At 39.2% G+C, this 17,798-nt stretch overlaps 1 protein-coding gene across 4 annotated transcripts in view; it reads right to left on the minus strand.

The window, feature by feature from the left end:
- The window catches only part of VAV3 (vav guanine nucleotide exchange factor 3), a 360,704-nt gene that overhangs the window by 278,385 nt on the left and 64,521 nt on the right, over positions 1-17,798 (minus strand). The gene's annotated exons all lie outside the window — the stretch shown is intronic.

Genomic DNA, 17,798 nt, shown 5'->3' on the forward strand with positions numbered 1-17,798 from the left:
AGTTAATGTAAACCAGATTGGCCTAAATGATCTCCAATGCACCATTCAGGTAATTCTATACTTTTCTTTGTGGAATGCTTAATAAGCCAACTCTTATCTTATTCTGCTAAGATGAAGGAAAGTTGACTTTTTGAAGATGACTGATGAATACATGAGCTTGTTTTATGCTTAGAGATGTGATTGGTGTTTTGACACACTTATTTCAGTATAACTTTTTTCTCCCCAGTTTATAAATTCTTTTAGAGTAGTAGCCATATGATTGTCCTTTGTATCATCTGTGGTAGCTTAAAACATTCTGCCTTCAGAGATGGTTTACGACACACAAGAAAAAATATAGCTCATTATTTCATAACCAAACTTGATGTTTGATAAAAAAAAATTATACAACTTTACATTTAATTTATAAGAGATAACCTTAGGAATTTTTAGAATTTAGGATTCAAATTTTTAAGAATCAAAATTTTAAATAACTTCAGGATTTTTTAAATATTAAATGTATACACACAAGATAGTTACCAAAATTAAAGATATACAAAAGTCTAAACAGCATTTTCTCATTTAACAAATACTACTGAGTTGCAGATTATATACTAGGCATCACAAAAGTTCATAAAACTTATATTCAATTGGGTACTGCTTTAATTTATTAAACATATGTTAATGGAATCAAACTCCCAAGAACTAGGTATATTTTTAAGATTTTATTTATATGACAGAGAGAAACACAGGCAGTGGGAGTGGGAGAGGGAGAAACAGGCTTCCTGCTGAGCAGGGAGCCCGATGCAGAACCCTGGGATCATGACCTGAGCCAAAGGCAGACGCTTAACCATCTGAGCCATCCAGGCGCCCCAAGAACTAGGTATTTTTAAAAAGCAAATAGGATCCAAACTGTCCTCAGAAGAGTTACCCTGGCAAGGCAGAGCCCCCAGACCAGTGACAGCACGATTACACAGTATGTGGCAACTGCCATATAGAGAGGATTCAAGGGTTCTGTGGGAGTCCTGGAGTATCAGAAACAGCTTTCTGGAATAAGTGACCAATGAGAGGAGAGCTGAAGGAGAGGTGAGAGTCAGTCACAAAAATAGGAAGAGTGATTGACATTCAGGGAAGGGAAAGGAAGATGCCAGACTTAGGGTACAAGGGACGACCAGGTAAACAGCACAGCATGTGTGCATGAGCACAAGACAAGGCATGGCCTGCTGGGGGCAATGGAAGTGGTACCGAATGGACACAACCCTCTGGGGGGCAGTAGCTAGAGCTGGGTTAGAAAGGGGAGTTGGGGCTTACAAGGCTTGCCAAAGAGATGTGGGCTTTCTTCTAGAAGACATGGTGAGGTTCAATGGGTTTAAATAGAATAGTAGGACACTCAGATTGCATTTTATTATTATAGTAATTTTTGAGTGTTTGCTGTATACCAAGCTCTATGCTAAGGTTTAGGTCCTTTAAGCCTCATGAAAACTCATCAGGAAAGTTTTCATTTTCTCTTTCACACAAACAGAGTTTACTCAAGGTTATATAACTGCATTTGATTCAAATCCAGACCTTCTTGCTACAGAGCCCACATCCTTATATGGTGTTATTCTAGCTCTCTTTTGAGGTATACAGATTAAATGTTTTCTTTTCTCTTTATTAGGGTGATGATATGGGTTAGGCGGGCAAGACAGGACAGTTAGGGTGCTGCCATATTAATTTAACAAAAATATTATGGCTATTTGGACTGGGACTAGCATGGTAGGAGGAGGAACTGAAAGTCTGTAAGTAATATGGAAAGGAAATACCCAGTAACTGAATATGCTTGGAGTGGGTGGGGAAAGAGAGAAGAGAGAAGAACTAGGAATTATATCCATAGCTCTGTCATGGGCTCTGCACCTACAGTAAAGGAATGCTCTAAAAATGGTAGCTTAGCAGCTGGGGGACAGGGTGTGTGAAAAGAAGCCAAGATGGGAGACAGTTAGTTCTTGTCTTAACATCTGGAAGATCCAGTAATGAGAGAGCGTCGAGGGAGCATGTCAGGGATATCCAGTGATGAGTGATGCACTCTAACAGCACAGGCAGCGGTCTTTAGCCCCCACACCCACCCTTCCCCTTCGAAGTACATGAGCAGCTTCCTTATTTATTACAAGTTGAAGAATTTAAACGGTAGAAAAGCACTCAATAGATGCAGATAACCTTCAAAGAAATTTTAATACCATCAAGGTCTAGGACACCCTCAAATGATACAGAGATCTCCAGATTAGATAATGTTTCATCACCAGATAGCTACCACAACAGACAAGGCTTTTCAAGGTGCAGCCTCTCCCACAGGACCACTTCTATGCTAGTAACAGTGATGTTCCAGAAAGGAAACATTTAAAAGTCAGACTGCAAAGGTTCACTATAAAGCTCTGAGACGACCTTCCTCTTTCCTCTACCCCTTTTATAAGGTGTACGGTTGCCTTTTTCTCTTTGTGCATAAGAACCATTTTGACTTTCTCAATGATATGAATACAAGTGGGATCATTTCCCTTTTTTACTTGAAAAAATAAGCATCTACTTCTGTAAAATTAACAAAAAATGGACCAGTTATGTTAACTGACGCTATGTAACAGGAAAAAACCTCCACAGTTTGTTGTGAAATGAGCTATTTCAATCACAACCGAGAAATGGTAACTTATGGGAAGGCTGATGATTTCTAATACAGCTTCACTGCCATGCACACTTGCTGACTTACCACAATTTTCACAAGGACCATCAACAGCCAAAGCTGCCTGATGAAGATAGAAGTCCTTGGAGTCTCATTTCTTTTCCTTTTTTTTTTTTTTTTTTAAGATTTTATTTATTTGAGAGAGAGAGTTGGGGGAGGGGCAAAGGAAGAGGGAGAAGCAGGCTTCCCGCTGTGAGTGGAGCCAACTCAGGACTCAGTCCCAGGACCCTGAGATCATGACCTGAGTTGAAGGCAGATGTGTTACTGACTGAGCCACCCAAGTGCCTTTCCAGTTCACCTTTCATGATGGAACACTCATTATCCCGTTGAAGTGGAGAGTGAATTTGAGAGTTTAAATAATTTGAATTGGGAGTGGTTGTTAATGAGTTGATTGACAGGTTTGTTTGTTTTTTAAGACTTCATTAATTTATTTGACAGAGACACAAGCAGAGAGAGAGGGAGAAGCAGACTTCCCACCAAAAGCAGGGGGCCTGATGTGGGGCTCGATGGATCCCAGGAACCTGGGATCATGACCTGAGCTGAAGGCAGATGCTTAATGACTGAGCCACCCAGGCACCTCTGACTGACAGTTTTGAAAGGCATAGAAGAGATCATGAGGAAGCCTATTGACAAACAGGAGGTACAAGAGTTTTCTTTTGTGAGCCAAGCCTCAGCTTAGACTTTGTCAAGCTCTACCTAATACCCCTGTCATCCTAACTCCTCCACCTTCCCTTTCCAAAGGAATCAATCATCCTTTGAAGAACTAGTAAGGCAGGAAGGCACGTAAAGAAAACAGTAATAAATCAAGTTTCTCTCTTACTGGGGTCTTCTATTTCTGTCCCTTTAGCTGTATCTTCGCTGTCCCTCTGTATCTACCTTTTAAAATTAAGAGAGCTAGGGCACCTGGTGGCTCAGTGGGTTAAAGCCTCTGCCTTCAGCTCAGGTCATGATCCCAGAGTCCTGGGGCCAAGCCCTGTATTGGGCTCTCTGCTCAGCAGGGAACCCGCTTCCCTTCCTCTCTCTTTCTGCCTGCCTCTCTGCCTGCTTGTGATCTCTGTCAAATAAATAATAAATAAAATCTTAAAAAAATAAAATTAAATTAAGAGAGCTAAATTCTACATCTTTTGGAAAGAAAACAAAAGAAAGGCAAAAGAAAAAGAATTTTTATTTGTATAGGGGCTTTGTCCTTCTCCCTTGTGACTCAGCAGATCGCAACAGAAGGGGCACTATCCCCACTGCTCTGTAAAGAAATCATACCCATAGATGCCTTCTGAATAATTATAAAATAATGATGCTGCACTTAGCATCAGTTCAAGACTGCACGGTATCCTCAAATAATTTTCTTATTGCTTCTATTATTATAAATAAATGAAGACCCTAAAGAACATGCAGGAAGAAGTCCAGGAAGGGAGGGGAACTGTTTGTCCTAGCTCCAATTTTGTGCTCAAGTCACTAAATCAAATTTCCCCTATTTTCAATAAATTAAAAGCCATGTTGACTGCTGTCTAGGCTGCAAAGTATTTTTAAAGGATAAAAAAAAAAATTAGTCATAAATGTAGTCACTCCATAACATTTAAAGTTGCATGCTTATTTTCTATTTTCTTCAATGATTAAAACTTTTATGGGTCATATGTAACTTTATGAAAGTGACCAAACTCCAAATTGCAGGCCTAACTGTAAGAACGCATGCATCCTGTACTCTGTTGCACTCTGGGTCACACCTGTGATAATGACCACCTTCACTCTATCTGTTCTCCCAACTATCACATGCAATAAACATTTGCAAGTAGAGACTACATTTATTTCACCTATGTACCCACAGACACGTGGTTTTAATAAATAATGAATGATTCATGATGCAGTGTATGTGTAAAACATAAACAGCAACCATTTCTTGGTAGCCAGGGAACTCATGGGGAAATTTTACATTAAACTGTCATCATATCCCCTTACTTATATATTAGTGTATCAATAGCTACTCTTTATTAAGTTACCCCCAAGAACTTTAGAATTTCATGATCTTAATAATTATAAGTAAAATAAAGATTTTAAGTTATTAAGCAGTTATGTTCTTGGGCATCGTTTCTAGACTGGGTTGCCAGCCTCTGGTGCATATTCAATGGTAGCCTGCTAACAGATTTTCAGGATTCCTGGCCAACTATCACCATCATACACACAAGCCCTTCGCTGCTTTCAACAGCCCTTGTCCTCATAAGAGGGAGCACTGTACCCCTCACCCTTGGCAACAACTTAAAAAGGTTATCTGTCAACCCCAGCCTTAGCCCTTGGACCCGGAAAATGTTAACAAATAGCATTTAATTCTACTTATGTGTTTCTAGTTTTTGCACTGAAAACCTGAATGCCTGGGAAATGCAGAGGTCAAAATTAGCCTTAAACATCTGTTTTGTTAAGTTCATTAACCTGCTAAAGAAAGCACTATATGTCAATGCATTTAAGGAGAAAAAGTAACACTCAACCACATTATTATGTGCTATTTGGGCTATTCCAGCTAGCCCAAAGCACACTAAATATGGCCCACTCTACATTCTAGAGAAGACTTCCTTGCAGGGCTCCCTATTACAGCGATGCCAAAAAGAGCATTTTATTTTGCACAGACCATTAAGAGACAGTAGAATGCAGTAACTAAAAGTCAGGATTTTATAGTGGTAGGAACGGTAACAACATAGCTACAATAGTAGTGATAGTCATAATCTTAGTAGAATTGAAGTAGTTGTAGTAACCATTTAGCAATAGCAGTGATGGTAACAGAGTAGCATGGGAGTGGTAGTAGTAAGAGTTTAGCAATAGCAGCAGTACTAGTAATCTTGGTGGAACAGAAGTAGTGGTAGCAGGCAGAGTGGTAGTGATGGTGGTGCCAGGTGCTCAAGCAATCATCAGAGGAAAACCGGAGTTTCCTGTGCCTTTATTCTAGGTGAGAAATGGACTGTCCTTCCAATGTAGAACATCCTTGGAACAGCACACTGACCTAGAAAGCCACTCCCTGTGACCAGGAATTAGAATCCTGTTACCCTGTTACCACAGAAGGAGGGGAGTTGTGGTCATTCCTCATTACAGACAACATTCAAAATGAGGAAAAAGCTTATGGACACAAATCTGTGTTGCTTTTAGATATTAGCCCTACAAATCCGTGAATCCAGGTAATGAGAATGAAACAGTGTGCTTGAGTCTGATCTAAAATGAAAGGAGCTGTATACCCAAAAAAGAAAAAGAGAGAGACAGAGAGACAGATCTGATTGCAGGCACCTCCACCTCACGGTCTTGGCTCCCCTACAAACAGCCACCTGAGAAAGAGCCACAGAAGTCCTCACGAGTCCCTGAGGAGTCCTCACCTTCTCCCTCCTTTGCTGTATAGCTCCCTATATCCACCTCACCCTGTGGTACAGCCAGACCAGAATGTGAGCAGCAAGAGATCCAGAAAGGAAGAAAAGAACAGAGGGGAAAGTAAAGCCTGAGTCTCTCCCCACTCATTTAATCTGACCTTGGTGCTATGGGGTAGGTACTATTAAAATTCCCACTTACAGATGAGGCAACCAAGATAAGTCACATGGCCTTAAGTAATGGAACAAGGTTTCAAATGGTACCTCCAAGGTCAAAGTCCATGCCTTTCACAACTATGGCATTCTATCTCCTCCCCAGCAGATACTGCCCAAGGCAAGGAAGCTGGGGGCCAAGGTCCTGCCCTCCAGGAAAGGACAGGAGAGACACAACGGAGCAGAGAGCATTTCCATTCCAGTGTAGTAAGTAGAGAGGCAAGCTCCAGGTTTAGTGGTAACACAAAGGAAGAATGCCCATCCAGTGAAGGAGGGTAGGTTAAGATTCACTCCTTCAAGGAAGTGGCTGAAATGCATGTACCAGAATGAACAAAAGGCGATAATAAATGGTACCTGGTGAGAAGCAAAGGCCTAGCTTTAGGGAGGAAATGTAGTTCAAATGGCCTCTACAGCCAGAGCAGGGAAGAGAGTGTAAGAGATGACTGGCCAGAAAACTAGACAGGAGTCAGATTCCAAATGCAACTCAAGATTCACTTCTCAGAGAGGACAAGGCAATGCGTCATAATGCTTCTGACTCTACAAACAATAGCAAGAGACAAATATGTGTGTCCCACATATGACACTAAGCACCTTCCATGGAGTAACTCAGTCAATACATACAATGACCCTCTGAGGAAGACACTATTATTTTACTCTATTCATAAGGAATGAAGACAGAGTGAATAACCCAAGGTCAAGGGTAGAGTCAAACCCACCCCTGCTAGCACTCTCCCCTGGCAAGCAATGCTGCATCCGTGAGCATGGGGGGTTTTGGAGGGAGGCAATGACAGGTTCTATAGTGGCAGTAAAACCAGACTTCAGGCACCTGCCAGCTTCAGTAAACGTGGGGTCTGCCCCAAGGAAAGCAACTAAACATGAAGAGTAACATACTTCCTCAAGTAACTTCAACTTCAGAAAGAAGATGCATTTAAAAAAAGACAAAAACATAAAATCTTTAAAAAAATTTAAAAAGACAAAAAGATGCATTTTGGAGGAAAACACTCTTCTCTAAGAATAAACAACAATCACAACAAATGTTTCAATTTCTATTCAGATCAGCATAATACTTAGCTCTAGACCATACAACCTACCCTCCCCTCTTTTTCTCACCTACAAAAGAGAACATCCCTTACTTTATCTCTTTTTTTATAATTTTTTAAAATTTTATTTATTTATTTGACAGACAGAGATCACAAGTAGGCAGAGAAGCAGGCAGAGAGAGAGGGAGGAGCAGGCTTCATGCTGAGCTGAGAGCCTGATGCCGGGCTCAATCCCAGGACTCTGGGATCATGACCTGAGCCGAAGGCAGAGGTTTTAACCCACTGAGCACCCAAGCACCCCCTCTTACTTTATCTCTTAATGTCTTTCAGTGGGCTTCTTTACACATGATTACAAATGTTCTATATAACTTTGAACAAATTTGAAATGACTAAGTAACTTTGAAACAAAATTATTCAGCCATAGATCAACAGGTTTGTTTGTTTTGTTTTTTATTTGACAGAGAGAGACACGCAAGAGAGGGAACACAAGCAGGGGGGGTGGGAGAGAGAGAAGCAGGCTTCCCGCCCAGCAGGGAGCCTGACATGGGGCTCCATCCCAGGGTCCTGGCTGAGCTGAAGGCAGACGCTTAACGACTGAGCCACCCAGGTGCCCCTCATTTTTTTTGGTGCCAAATTACATTCTATTTGTCCCCACATTTCTAACCTAATTGTTATTCTATCTGCACCCACACTCTTCCCAATTTAGTATCACCCCAAATTATATGCAAATTATACTTCTCATTTTTTATTTTATTACCTGAGAGACTTCCTTATGATTTATGCTCCAGGTTTTAGCTCTGCCTACTATGTCACAAGTTGTTTTATTAAAATAAGTTGCAGTTTTTCAAAATTAAGTAAGAGTATACTGGGTCTGCACTAAAAACACTGTTAACACAAGATCTGAACTAAAGATCAGATTTATATCTGACCTATATTATGTATGTATCATACACATTATCTGTATGTTTATATATACATGCGCATACACACTTTTGTGTTAATACCAGTACTTCGATATAATATTTCCTTCTGAAAATATCAACCAAGTAGAACACTTAACCAAGCAGAAATACATCCTAATTGAGTATAGAAAATCTCCTTTGGTTTCTTCCCCCCACCCTTTTTTTTTTTGGCCTTTAAAAAAAAATTCTGCTATCTTTATAACCAGGAGATCTGTACTCTGTGTAAAAAAACCCTGATAACCAGGGGATTAATAGATTAATTAAAGGCCCATATATCTTTTCAAATTAGTGTTTTCCTTTTCTTTGAATAAATAACTAGTGAAATTACTGGATCATGTGGTATTTCTATTTTTAATGTTTGGAGAAACCTCCATACTGTTTTCATAGTGGCTACACCAATTTACATTCTCCAAAATGCACCAGTTTTTTTTTTTTTCTTCCATAACCTCACCAACACATGCTATTTGTCTCTCTTTTAAAAGATTTTATTTGTCAGAGAGAGAGAGACAGAGAGTGTGTGTGCGCGCAAGCAGGGGGAGGGGCAGGTGGAAGGAGAAGCAGGCTCCCCACTGAGCAAGAAGCCCAACATGGGACCTGATCCCAGGACCTTGGGATCATGACCTGAGCGGAAGTCTTTTTTTTTTTTAAGATTTTATTTATTTACTCTACAGACAGAGATCACAAGGAGGCAGAGAGGCAGGCAGAGAGAGAGGAGGAAGCAGGCTCCCCGCAGAGCAGAGAGCCCCATGCGGCGCTTGGTCCCAGGAACCCAGGATCATGACCTGAGCCAAAGGCAGAGGCTCTAACCCATTAAGCCACCCAGGAGCCCCCCTGAGCTGGACTCTTAACCAATTGAGCCAACCAGGCATCCTAACTTCTTGTCTTCAGATATTAGCCATCCTGACTAGTATGAGGTAACATCTCAATGTGGTTTTGATTTGCATTTCCCTGGTGACTAATAATGTTGAACATCTTTTTCATGTGTTTGTTGGCCATCTGTAAGGTCTTTGGAAACACGTCTATTCCGGTCCTCGGCCCATTTTTTCATTGGATTAATTGTGGGGTTTGGGTGTAGCGTTGTATAAGTTCTTCATATATTTTGGATATTAACCCATTATTGGATATATCATTTGCTAATATTCTCTCCCATTCAGTAGTTTGACGGTTTCCTTTGTTGGGCAGAAGCTTTTTGATGTAATCCCAATCATTTAATTTTGCTTCTTTCTCTGGCCTTAGGAGACATAGCTAGGAAAATGCTGCCATAGCCAATGTCAGATTTACTGCCTATGCTCCCCTCTAGGATATTTATGGATTTAGAGGTCTTACATTTAGGTCTTTAATCCACTTTGAGTTTATTTTTATAGATGCCGTAAGAAAATGGTACAGAGTCACTCTTTTGCATGTAGGTGTCCAGTTTCCCCAGCACCATTTGTTCAAGAGATCGTGTTTTGCCCTATGTATATTCTTGCCTTCTTTGTCACAGATTGACCACATAAGCATCAGTTTATTTCTGGGTTTATTCTATTTCTTTGATCTATGTGTCTATTTTTGTGCCAGTACCATACTGTTTGATTACAACAGCTCTGTAGCCTATCTTGAAATCTGGATTTATGATACCTCCGAGCTTTGTTTTTCTTTCTTGGGATTACTTTTGCTATTAGGGGTCTTTATGGTTCCATACAAATCTTAATATTATCTTTTCTAGTTCTATGAAAAATGCTATTGGTATTGGTATTTTGACAGTAATAAAGAATAAAATAGGCAGTTTCTAAATCTAATACCTTTATTCCTGCAGTCTCCAAGTCCGTACCCATCTCAGCCATTTTTCTTAAGACTGAATACACTTTTAGGTCATACAATTTCTTGAACAGACTGTACTAGATCATTCCAGAATCCTCTCTATTAGATCATTCTAAAACTATCCTGTTACTAGGTATGTAATTACAGGCTATTTCTTCAGCAGTATTTATCCATTGCCACTATAGTCCTATATGGTAGATGTGGAGGTTTTGTGAGGGGTTTTAATTTTCTTATCTAATACCAATTCAATACTGTGTTATATGATTTTTAAACTAATTTGCAAATGTAGTTACTCTACCTATAATGGCATTTCTGTAGGAAGACCACTGTCCTGATTTATCATGGATGCTCTTAAGCTCTTTGTCCTACTGCAATTATTGGTAGTGTCCTTTTCATTAAAGAAAAGTTCTTGTATAATAGATGATATACTCTTTCTTTCTTTTTCCTGTCCTTAGAATATTCCTCATCCTTCAGAACACCAGATCAAATTACGCTTCTCTCTTAAGCTTTCCTTGACAACTCCTGATAAGGTTGGTCATTCTTTCTAAGACATTATATACCATTTAAACCATGTCATTATAAAAATGTACCAAATCTTATAGTAACAGTTTATTGGTCTATGTCCTGAATATAGCCTAACAAGGCAAGTGCTATAGACATATATAACTACAGACACACAAAATTATACATGTATACATGCATACATACACACTATACACACTGGATACACAGGGGAATAACCAGGAATAACCAGGAACAACCACTCTGTATCCAAGTCCTGCCTCTCCCATCAAAAATTATGTGGCTGTAAGGAAATATAGGGGTTAAGAATGGATACGGGGATCACACAGGCTTGTGCTCAAATCACCCACCTACTGGCTAAGTAACCTTAAGAAATTTACTTGACTTCTAAACCCCAAACTACAAAATGTAGATAATTTTATCTTCTTCCATAGGATAGTACTCAGTCTAGTGAAATTGTACTAATATTATTATGCTTCACATGCATCAATTATTCACTAAATCTGGTTTATTGCTATTTATTGGCAAGTGACACACCAATGAAATAAAATACATTCTTAATTTTATATGATTGATATGTCACAATGGAATGCCATTGGTGTTGGAATTGTCATTATTAGGCAATCATTGAACCCATGTGAGTCTTGGTTTCTCCATTTCAGAATGGGAATAATCATATTTCTCTAACAGGTCTGTTGTATTAGTTGAGATCATCTGTGAGAAATTCAAGTTCCATTACTTTTTTCATTCACTAAGTACTGGCTGAGTGCCTATACTAGTGCTAAGCACCTTGTTAAACAAGCTAATTCCAAAGATACAAATTGGGTACAAGAATAGATACCAAATATACAAGACAAGATGGACAAATCCCTTATTTCAGGGAGTTCAAGGATCAGCACATAACCTTACAACTTGTAGATACGCAATGGTCATTACTATTCTCTCCACTCTCCTGTAAACTTTTTTCTCTAATTTTTCTCTTTCATTCCAACTTCATCTTACTATCTGAATTTAGGCTGCATTTAAAATGTTACATACCTTATATAGGAAAACATCAACATTTATGAAATCAAAAGGGAATAAACTATATTTATACATAAAGACTATAATAAAACCACTAATAAAAATTCATTAAAAATTATAGGAATTCGGGGCGCCTGGGTGGCTCAGTGGGTTAAGCCGCTGCCTTCGGCTCAGGTCATGATCCCAGGGTCCTGGGATCGAGCCCCGCATCGGGCTCTCTGCTCAGCAGGGAGCCTGCTTCCCCCTCTGTCTCTGCCTGCCTCTCTGCCTACTTGCGATCTCTCTCTCTGTCAGATAAAATAAATAAAATCTTTAAAAAAAAAAAAAATTATAGGAATTCTATGAAATTATTTTATAAGTAAATATTTCTCCCTGAATTTCTACAAATCAACTATTAGGCTTGCTAAGGTTATATTCTATACTTTCAAGTCCAAAGAAGACAGTGAAAGCCTTTTCTTAGCCTAGATTTTCCCCCATTCCTGTACCCTCTAAAGAATTCTTTTCTCCAGTCTCACTCAGATATGTTAATACATTACACTGTATAAGTTTAAGATGTGTAACAATTTGATACACCATTACAAAATTATTATCACAGCATTAGTTTATACTTCCGTTAAATCACATAATTTCGGGGTTTTGTCCTATACCCATTTTAAATGGCAGCATTAGTATTTCAATATTAGCTTGATTTGTCTCTTTCCCAGATACCTACCATATAGGGTTTAGGACTAACTACGTGCTATCTTGTCTCTAGAGCCTGGCTAATATAAAGATCTTCTAGATGATTCCAGATGGAAACTGAAATAGTTCAACCAAAACCAGGAAGTGCAACAATAAAAAAATGTGTTTACAGTGAAACACTTGGTCAAAGTTACTAAATTTAGCTCAAGTGTCATTCTACAAAGAAAATACTCAGATCTAAGTCAGGGGACTATGAGTCAGTTATTCTATCACTAAACGTTTTCATTATAGCACAATTTCATTTTGGGATTTATTTTGTGATCAAGCCTCTAAAAGATATTTTAAATGATTTTATGTTAACACTTCACTAGACCAAATGTTAAATATGTCCTCCTTTTTAAAGTCTGACTTTTATAGGTATGGGAAATTATATTCTCAGGACTACTCATCTCCGACTTTGTAATAAAAAAAAAAATCACATGGTAAAAGAGAATTTGCTTATAAGTAATCTACTTTTGCAGAACCCATGTGATCTTTTGAGCAAGGTTACCTGGAACCTATTTAAAAGATCATGTATCAAATATGGCATTGTTCTTACTCATCCAACTTTTTCCTAAGTAGGCTGCTACTTTCGATAATATCCCCAGGAGATCACAATAGAACAAAACTTCTATATGAAATGAATGTCAAAGCCACCTCCATGCAAGAACATCACATCATGAGAAAAGCCTCCCGACAAATGAGGGTGATGAGTAGCACTGAAGCCAGTTACGGTGCACGCAGAATACTGATTTGGGCTCAACAATCTAATGGCTGCCGAGGCCCTTCTTCAAAAGCACCCTTACAGTCAAACTATTTTCCCATAGTTAACCACAAATGGACATTCCTTAGGATTTCAAGCTGGAATATTCACTGACCTCTACACTCCAAGTAATGGCATATTAAAAACTTATTCTTTTAGATTCTCACACATAGATAAACTTGGAGGAAAAAGAAATCTCAGTTCTCACTGAATAGAGTGAATCTGAAAAACTACATAAAAAAGCAATTGTCAGTACTCATAAAAATGTAAGAGAAAAATAGAAATTTAAGATGGCACCAATTTTTGTTAAGAGGAAAAATCTATCATAAGACATTTTTCTTAACTGCAGAAAATTGCAGTAGAGGTTCTTAGACATCCCAATTAAAATGAGTCAAAATCTCATTAGTAAGAAAAATGATATAATCTCATTGTACCAGAAATTTCATTTTGATTAAATTAAGTGTTTAGAAAAATAAAATTATTCCTAAATCTTGCCAGGCAACCCACAAAAAAATGGGATTGACAGGACAGAGATGGGGGGCTAAAAAATCTTGCCAGGCAACCCACAAAAAGTGGGGTTAGTGGGACAGAGATGGGGGACTGAAAAACATAAATGTTTTTGTAGTAAATCTTAATTTTAATGGCAGATGTCAAATACCACAATATTTTAACTATAAACTATGGAACAGTGGCTAAAAGACATGTTAAGTTTCAAATAATTTGCTTGCAATTTAATGCAATTACCAAATGTATCTTCCCTAACATCTGCTCCACAGAGGTACCTATAATGGCAAGAGAAAATAAACTATCTCTGGTGTCCTGGTTGCTTAAAGCCGCCAGTCCACCATACTCTTGGAATTTCTTTATCAGTCTGCAAATTCTGCCTTCTAGCCCATTAGATATTATGCTTATACAAAGGTGTTGTAATTTATTTACCAATGATTCAACCTCTCTCCCCTACATGGCCCTCATCGCCCATAAAGTCTGCTACCACCAATCCATGTGCCTACTCTGAGGGGCTGGGGGGAGCAAAGAGAAACCAAGAGGAAGGGACCAACTGTCTCAGTCACTTTGAGATGAAGAGAACAAGAGAACTGAGGAAGCAAGAGCAGGAACTGGGGCCCACCACGACAGAATAGAAGCTTAAGGCTTCAAAGGCTTCTTACAGAGGCACTGGACTCTGACCTACAGGATGAAAAAAGTTAGCTTAAGTCAATCTGACTTCATCAAAGGTGAAGAAAACCACCATGAACACCTGGGTTCTACGGATATTGTACTTATAAAAGTGCTGGTTCACACCACTTCTCTGTGTAAAAATAATGCAAAAATTTGAATAATTAGCAGAACTAATATTTATACAGGTCTTACTATATGCTAGGCACTATGGCACTATTCTAAGCATAAATGTGTGCATACACACACACACACACACACACACTCCTAAAAATCCTTGAGAAAACTATCCCCACTTTACAGAGGAGGAAACAGAGGCAGGAAAAGTTAAATAAACTCTTGCCGGATGTCACACAGCCAATAAGTGGAGAAGCAGGGATTCAAACTGAAGCCTAGACTTCATAGTTCCTATTCTACCTACCACGTTATGCTTTTAGATATTCTGATGACAAAGAAAAGGAAATTTTAGGTGACTAGCTCCTTCACTGACTTCTGTACACTTCTGAAAGATTTATGTTAAAAATCATCTTATCTTCTATTTACATTTTATTAGTAATCTCACTTTGATCAAAAATCAAAAATCAATTACATATAGCTTTTGTATACTTTTGTACAACTGTTATACTTCCTATCTAGTAAACATGAATCATACAGGAATACCAAAATGCTTTAATGTTACTGTGCATATGAAGTTCACAGGAATTTACCCAAGAAGCAATTAGCAATAATACCAGGAAACTGGTGATGGGTATTTAGTGAGATGAGATTAAAAAAAAAGTCATGCATCTGCTCTAATGGGCATCCATTTTCACCTGGGGCTCCATTTATAAAGTGACTCTCCCAGCGAGCAGGTGCTACACACCTCCCCCCAAGGCTGTAGATTTGCAAGACTGATTCCACCAGAACAACACAGACATATACATTCAGTTTGGGGAGCCAGAGAGCTGCAGAACCACAGACCCGTTTCTGTAAAATATTAGTAAGATGACCTGCATTTGCCAGAACATTCTAGGCATAAATCAAGTGTTAAGAAATCAATTGGCATGGATAGAACTAGAGGGGATTATGCTAAGTGAAGTAAGTCCATCAGAGAAAGACAGTTACCATATGGTTTCAGTCATATGTGGAACATAAGGAATAGTGCAGAGGACAATAGGGGAATGGAGGGAAAACTGAAGGGGGAGAAATCAGAGAGGGAGACAAAGACTCTTGACTCCAAGAAACAAACTGAGGGTGGCAGAAGGGGAGGTAGGTGAGGGGATGGAATAACTGGGTGATGGACAGTAAGGAGGGCACATGATGTGATGAGCACTGGGTGTTATATACAACTAATGAACCACTGAACATTATATTAAGAACTAATGATGTACTATACGTTGACTATTGAATTTAAGTTTAAAAAAAAAGATTTCAATTGATAAAGCTCTCCACTTAGAGACTCAATTTACACGAGCAATTCCTTAAGAACTAAATCTTTGGGAAAAAACAAGCATGCATGATGCCCCACTCCATGCCCACTCTAGAACTATCCATCTTCCAACATCATCAGGATCACTGTTCTCCTCATTCATCAAATTGTACAGCAGCCAGTATTAGCAGGTATATTCTCTTTAAATGTCAGGTATAGGCTCTTTACTTAGTGTATTACTTTTTTTTTTAATATTTTATTTATTTATTTGACAGAGAGCACAAGCAGAGGAAGAAGCAGCAGAGGGAGGAGGAGAAGCAGGTTCCCTGCTAAGCAGGAAGCCCAGTTCAGGGCTCAATCCCAGGATCCTGGGATCATGACCTGAGCCGAAGGCAGACGTTTAACGACTGAGCCACCCAGATGCCCCAGTGTACTACTTTTACTGTTTGACCTTAGTCAATGAAAATAAAATAGTTATTTAAAACTTTAAGCTGTTTATTCAAATTTGTTCCCCTATAATCTATGTTTGCTGTAAAGTCCTTCAATTCCTAAATACAGAATCTCCTACCACAAGAAATCTAATCAAAACCCAAGCCTAATATATTAGAATGAAGTATAGCAGAGTGTGGGGAGGGGTGTCTTCTACATGGTGCTTGTGATCCTATCTTTGAAAAGATTGTATCCCTAATAATTGAATGCCAATCTCTAAAAGTGATGTCTATAGGAATGTCAGACACCTTTCAGACCCATATAACCTATAACCTACTGTTTATTATGTTTCAGAGAGGAAATCGGATACATTTGCAACTTAGACCATAATGTAGGCCATATGTGGGACTAAAGTGTTTGACTCCATACACTGATCAAGTTCTCAAAAAGCTGGTCCCCAGAAATAGACAGGAAAAGAAATTTACTCCATGTAAGACACTGCTCTGCACTCAACAGACTCAAGGGAAGAGGAAAACACACTGACCCAAGGACGTCTATAATCTACAGTAAGAATTCGATCATTACAGAGAAAACTATATTTGACCCAAAGAACAGTGAGGAAGGAGCAAAGTCAACTGCCCCAAAGTGCTAAAGACCCAAAGTGACCATCCCTGTACTGAGGACTCCCCTGGGGGGAGGGGCAGACACTGGCTGGCTGTGTGTTGCTGCTGCCTACAGAGACAAACAACTTAATAAATGCCTTTGATTACATCACTGATAACATAAGAAAACAGTGTCTTAAAAGATCAAATTTTCTAAGCACAGAAAACCATAAAGATCAGAAAAACAGACAAAGGTCGGGAGGGAAGCAGAGAAGAGACAAAAGCAAGGGAAGAAGGAGCAGCAGCGACCTGAAGGCAGGAGCAGTTGGAGAGCTGAGAAAGCCAGTCCAGGAGGAAGTGGAGGTGGAGGCAGGAAGGTGCTCACTGCAAGGCAACAGGGACCACTAAACCCAGAGGCTTTTCTTCTCCTGGACCAAGAGCCACCATCTGGCCTCTGCACCACATCACGTGTGAACACCCTGCACAGTAACTCAGCACAACTGCAGTGGTTCCGCAGCGCCGCTCACCCGAGCCCTTGTGACGGTACTTTCTGAGTGCCTGGCATTCTGAGAAGATACCCTGCTCATATCAGTGTGTTGGAATCAGCCCTCTCCTTTATGAAATGAAGGTGAGAGTAGACACTGAGATATCATATGCAATTTTCATCACTGCCGTTACTTGTCAAAATTGTCCAGTACTCTTTTCCTCACACAAGTGAATAAAACCCAAAGTCTCAGAACCACTTTTGTGTGCCACTTTTAGATATTTTCTTCATTAAAATTTCTTGGGAAGCTGGAGCAGCTGGGTGGCTCAGTCAGTTTAGTGTCCGGCTCAGGTAATAATCTCAGTGTCCTGGGATAGAGCCCTGTGTCTGAATCTGCACTCGGTGGGGAGTCTGCTTGAGATTTTTTTTCTCTCCCTCTTTTCTTGCCCCTCCCCCTACTCATGCTCAATCTCTAAATACTTTTTTTCTTTAAAAAAGGATGTCATAGTTTGAAAAATGATAAAAATCATTAACATTAAGTTTAAAAAGCAAGAAAACAGACAATTCATTAACTGTTGTACAACCTCATTTTGTAAAATATGGATGGGTGGGTACAAGCATGTGAACACACATATACA

This window comes from Mustela lutreola, chromosome 10 (genome assembly GCF_030435805.1).
Source record: "Mustela lutreola isolate mMusLut2 chromosome 10, mMusLut2.pri, whole genome shotgun sequence".
Classification (NCBI taxonomy): Eukaryota; Metazoa; Chordata; class Mammalia; order Carnivora; family Mustelidae; genus Mustela; species Mustela lutreola.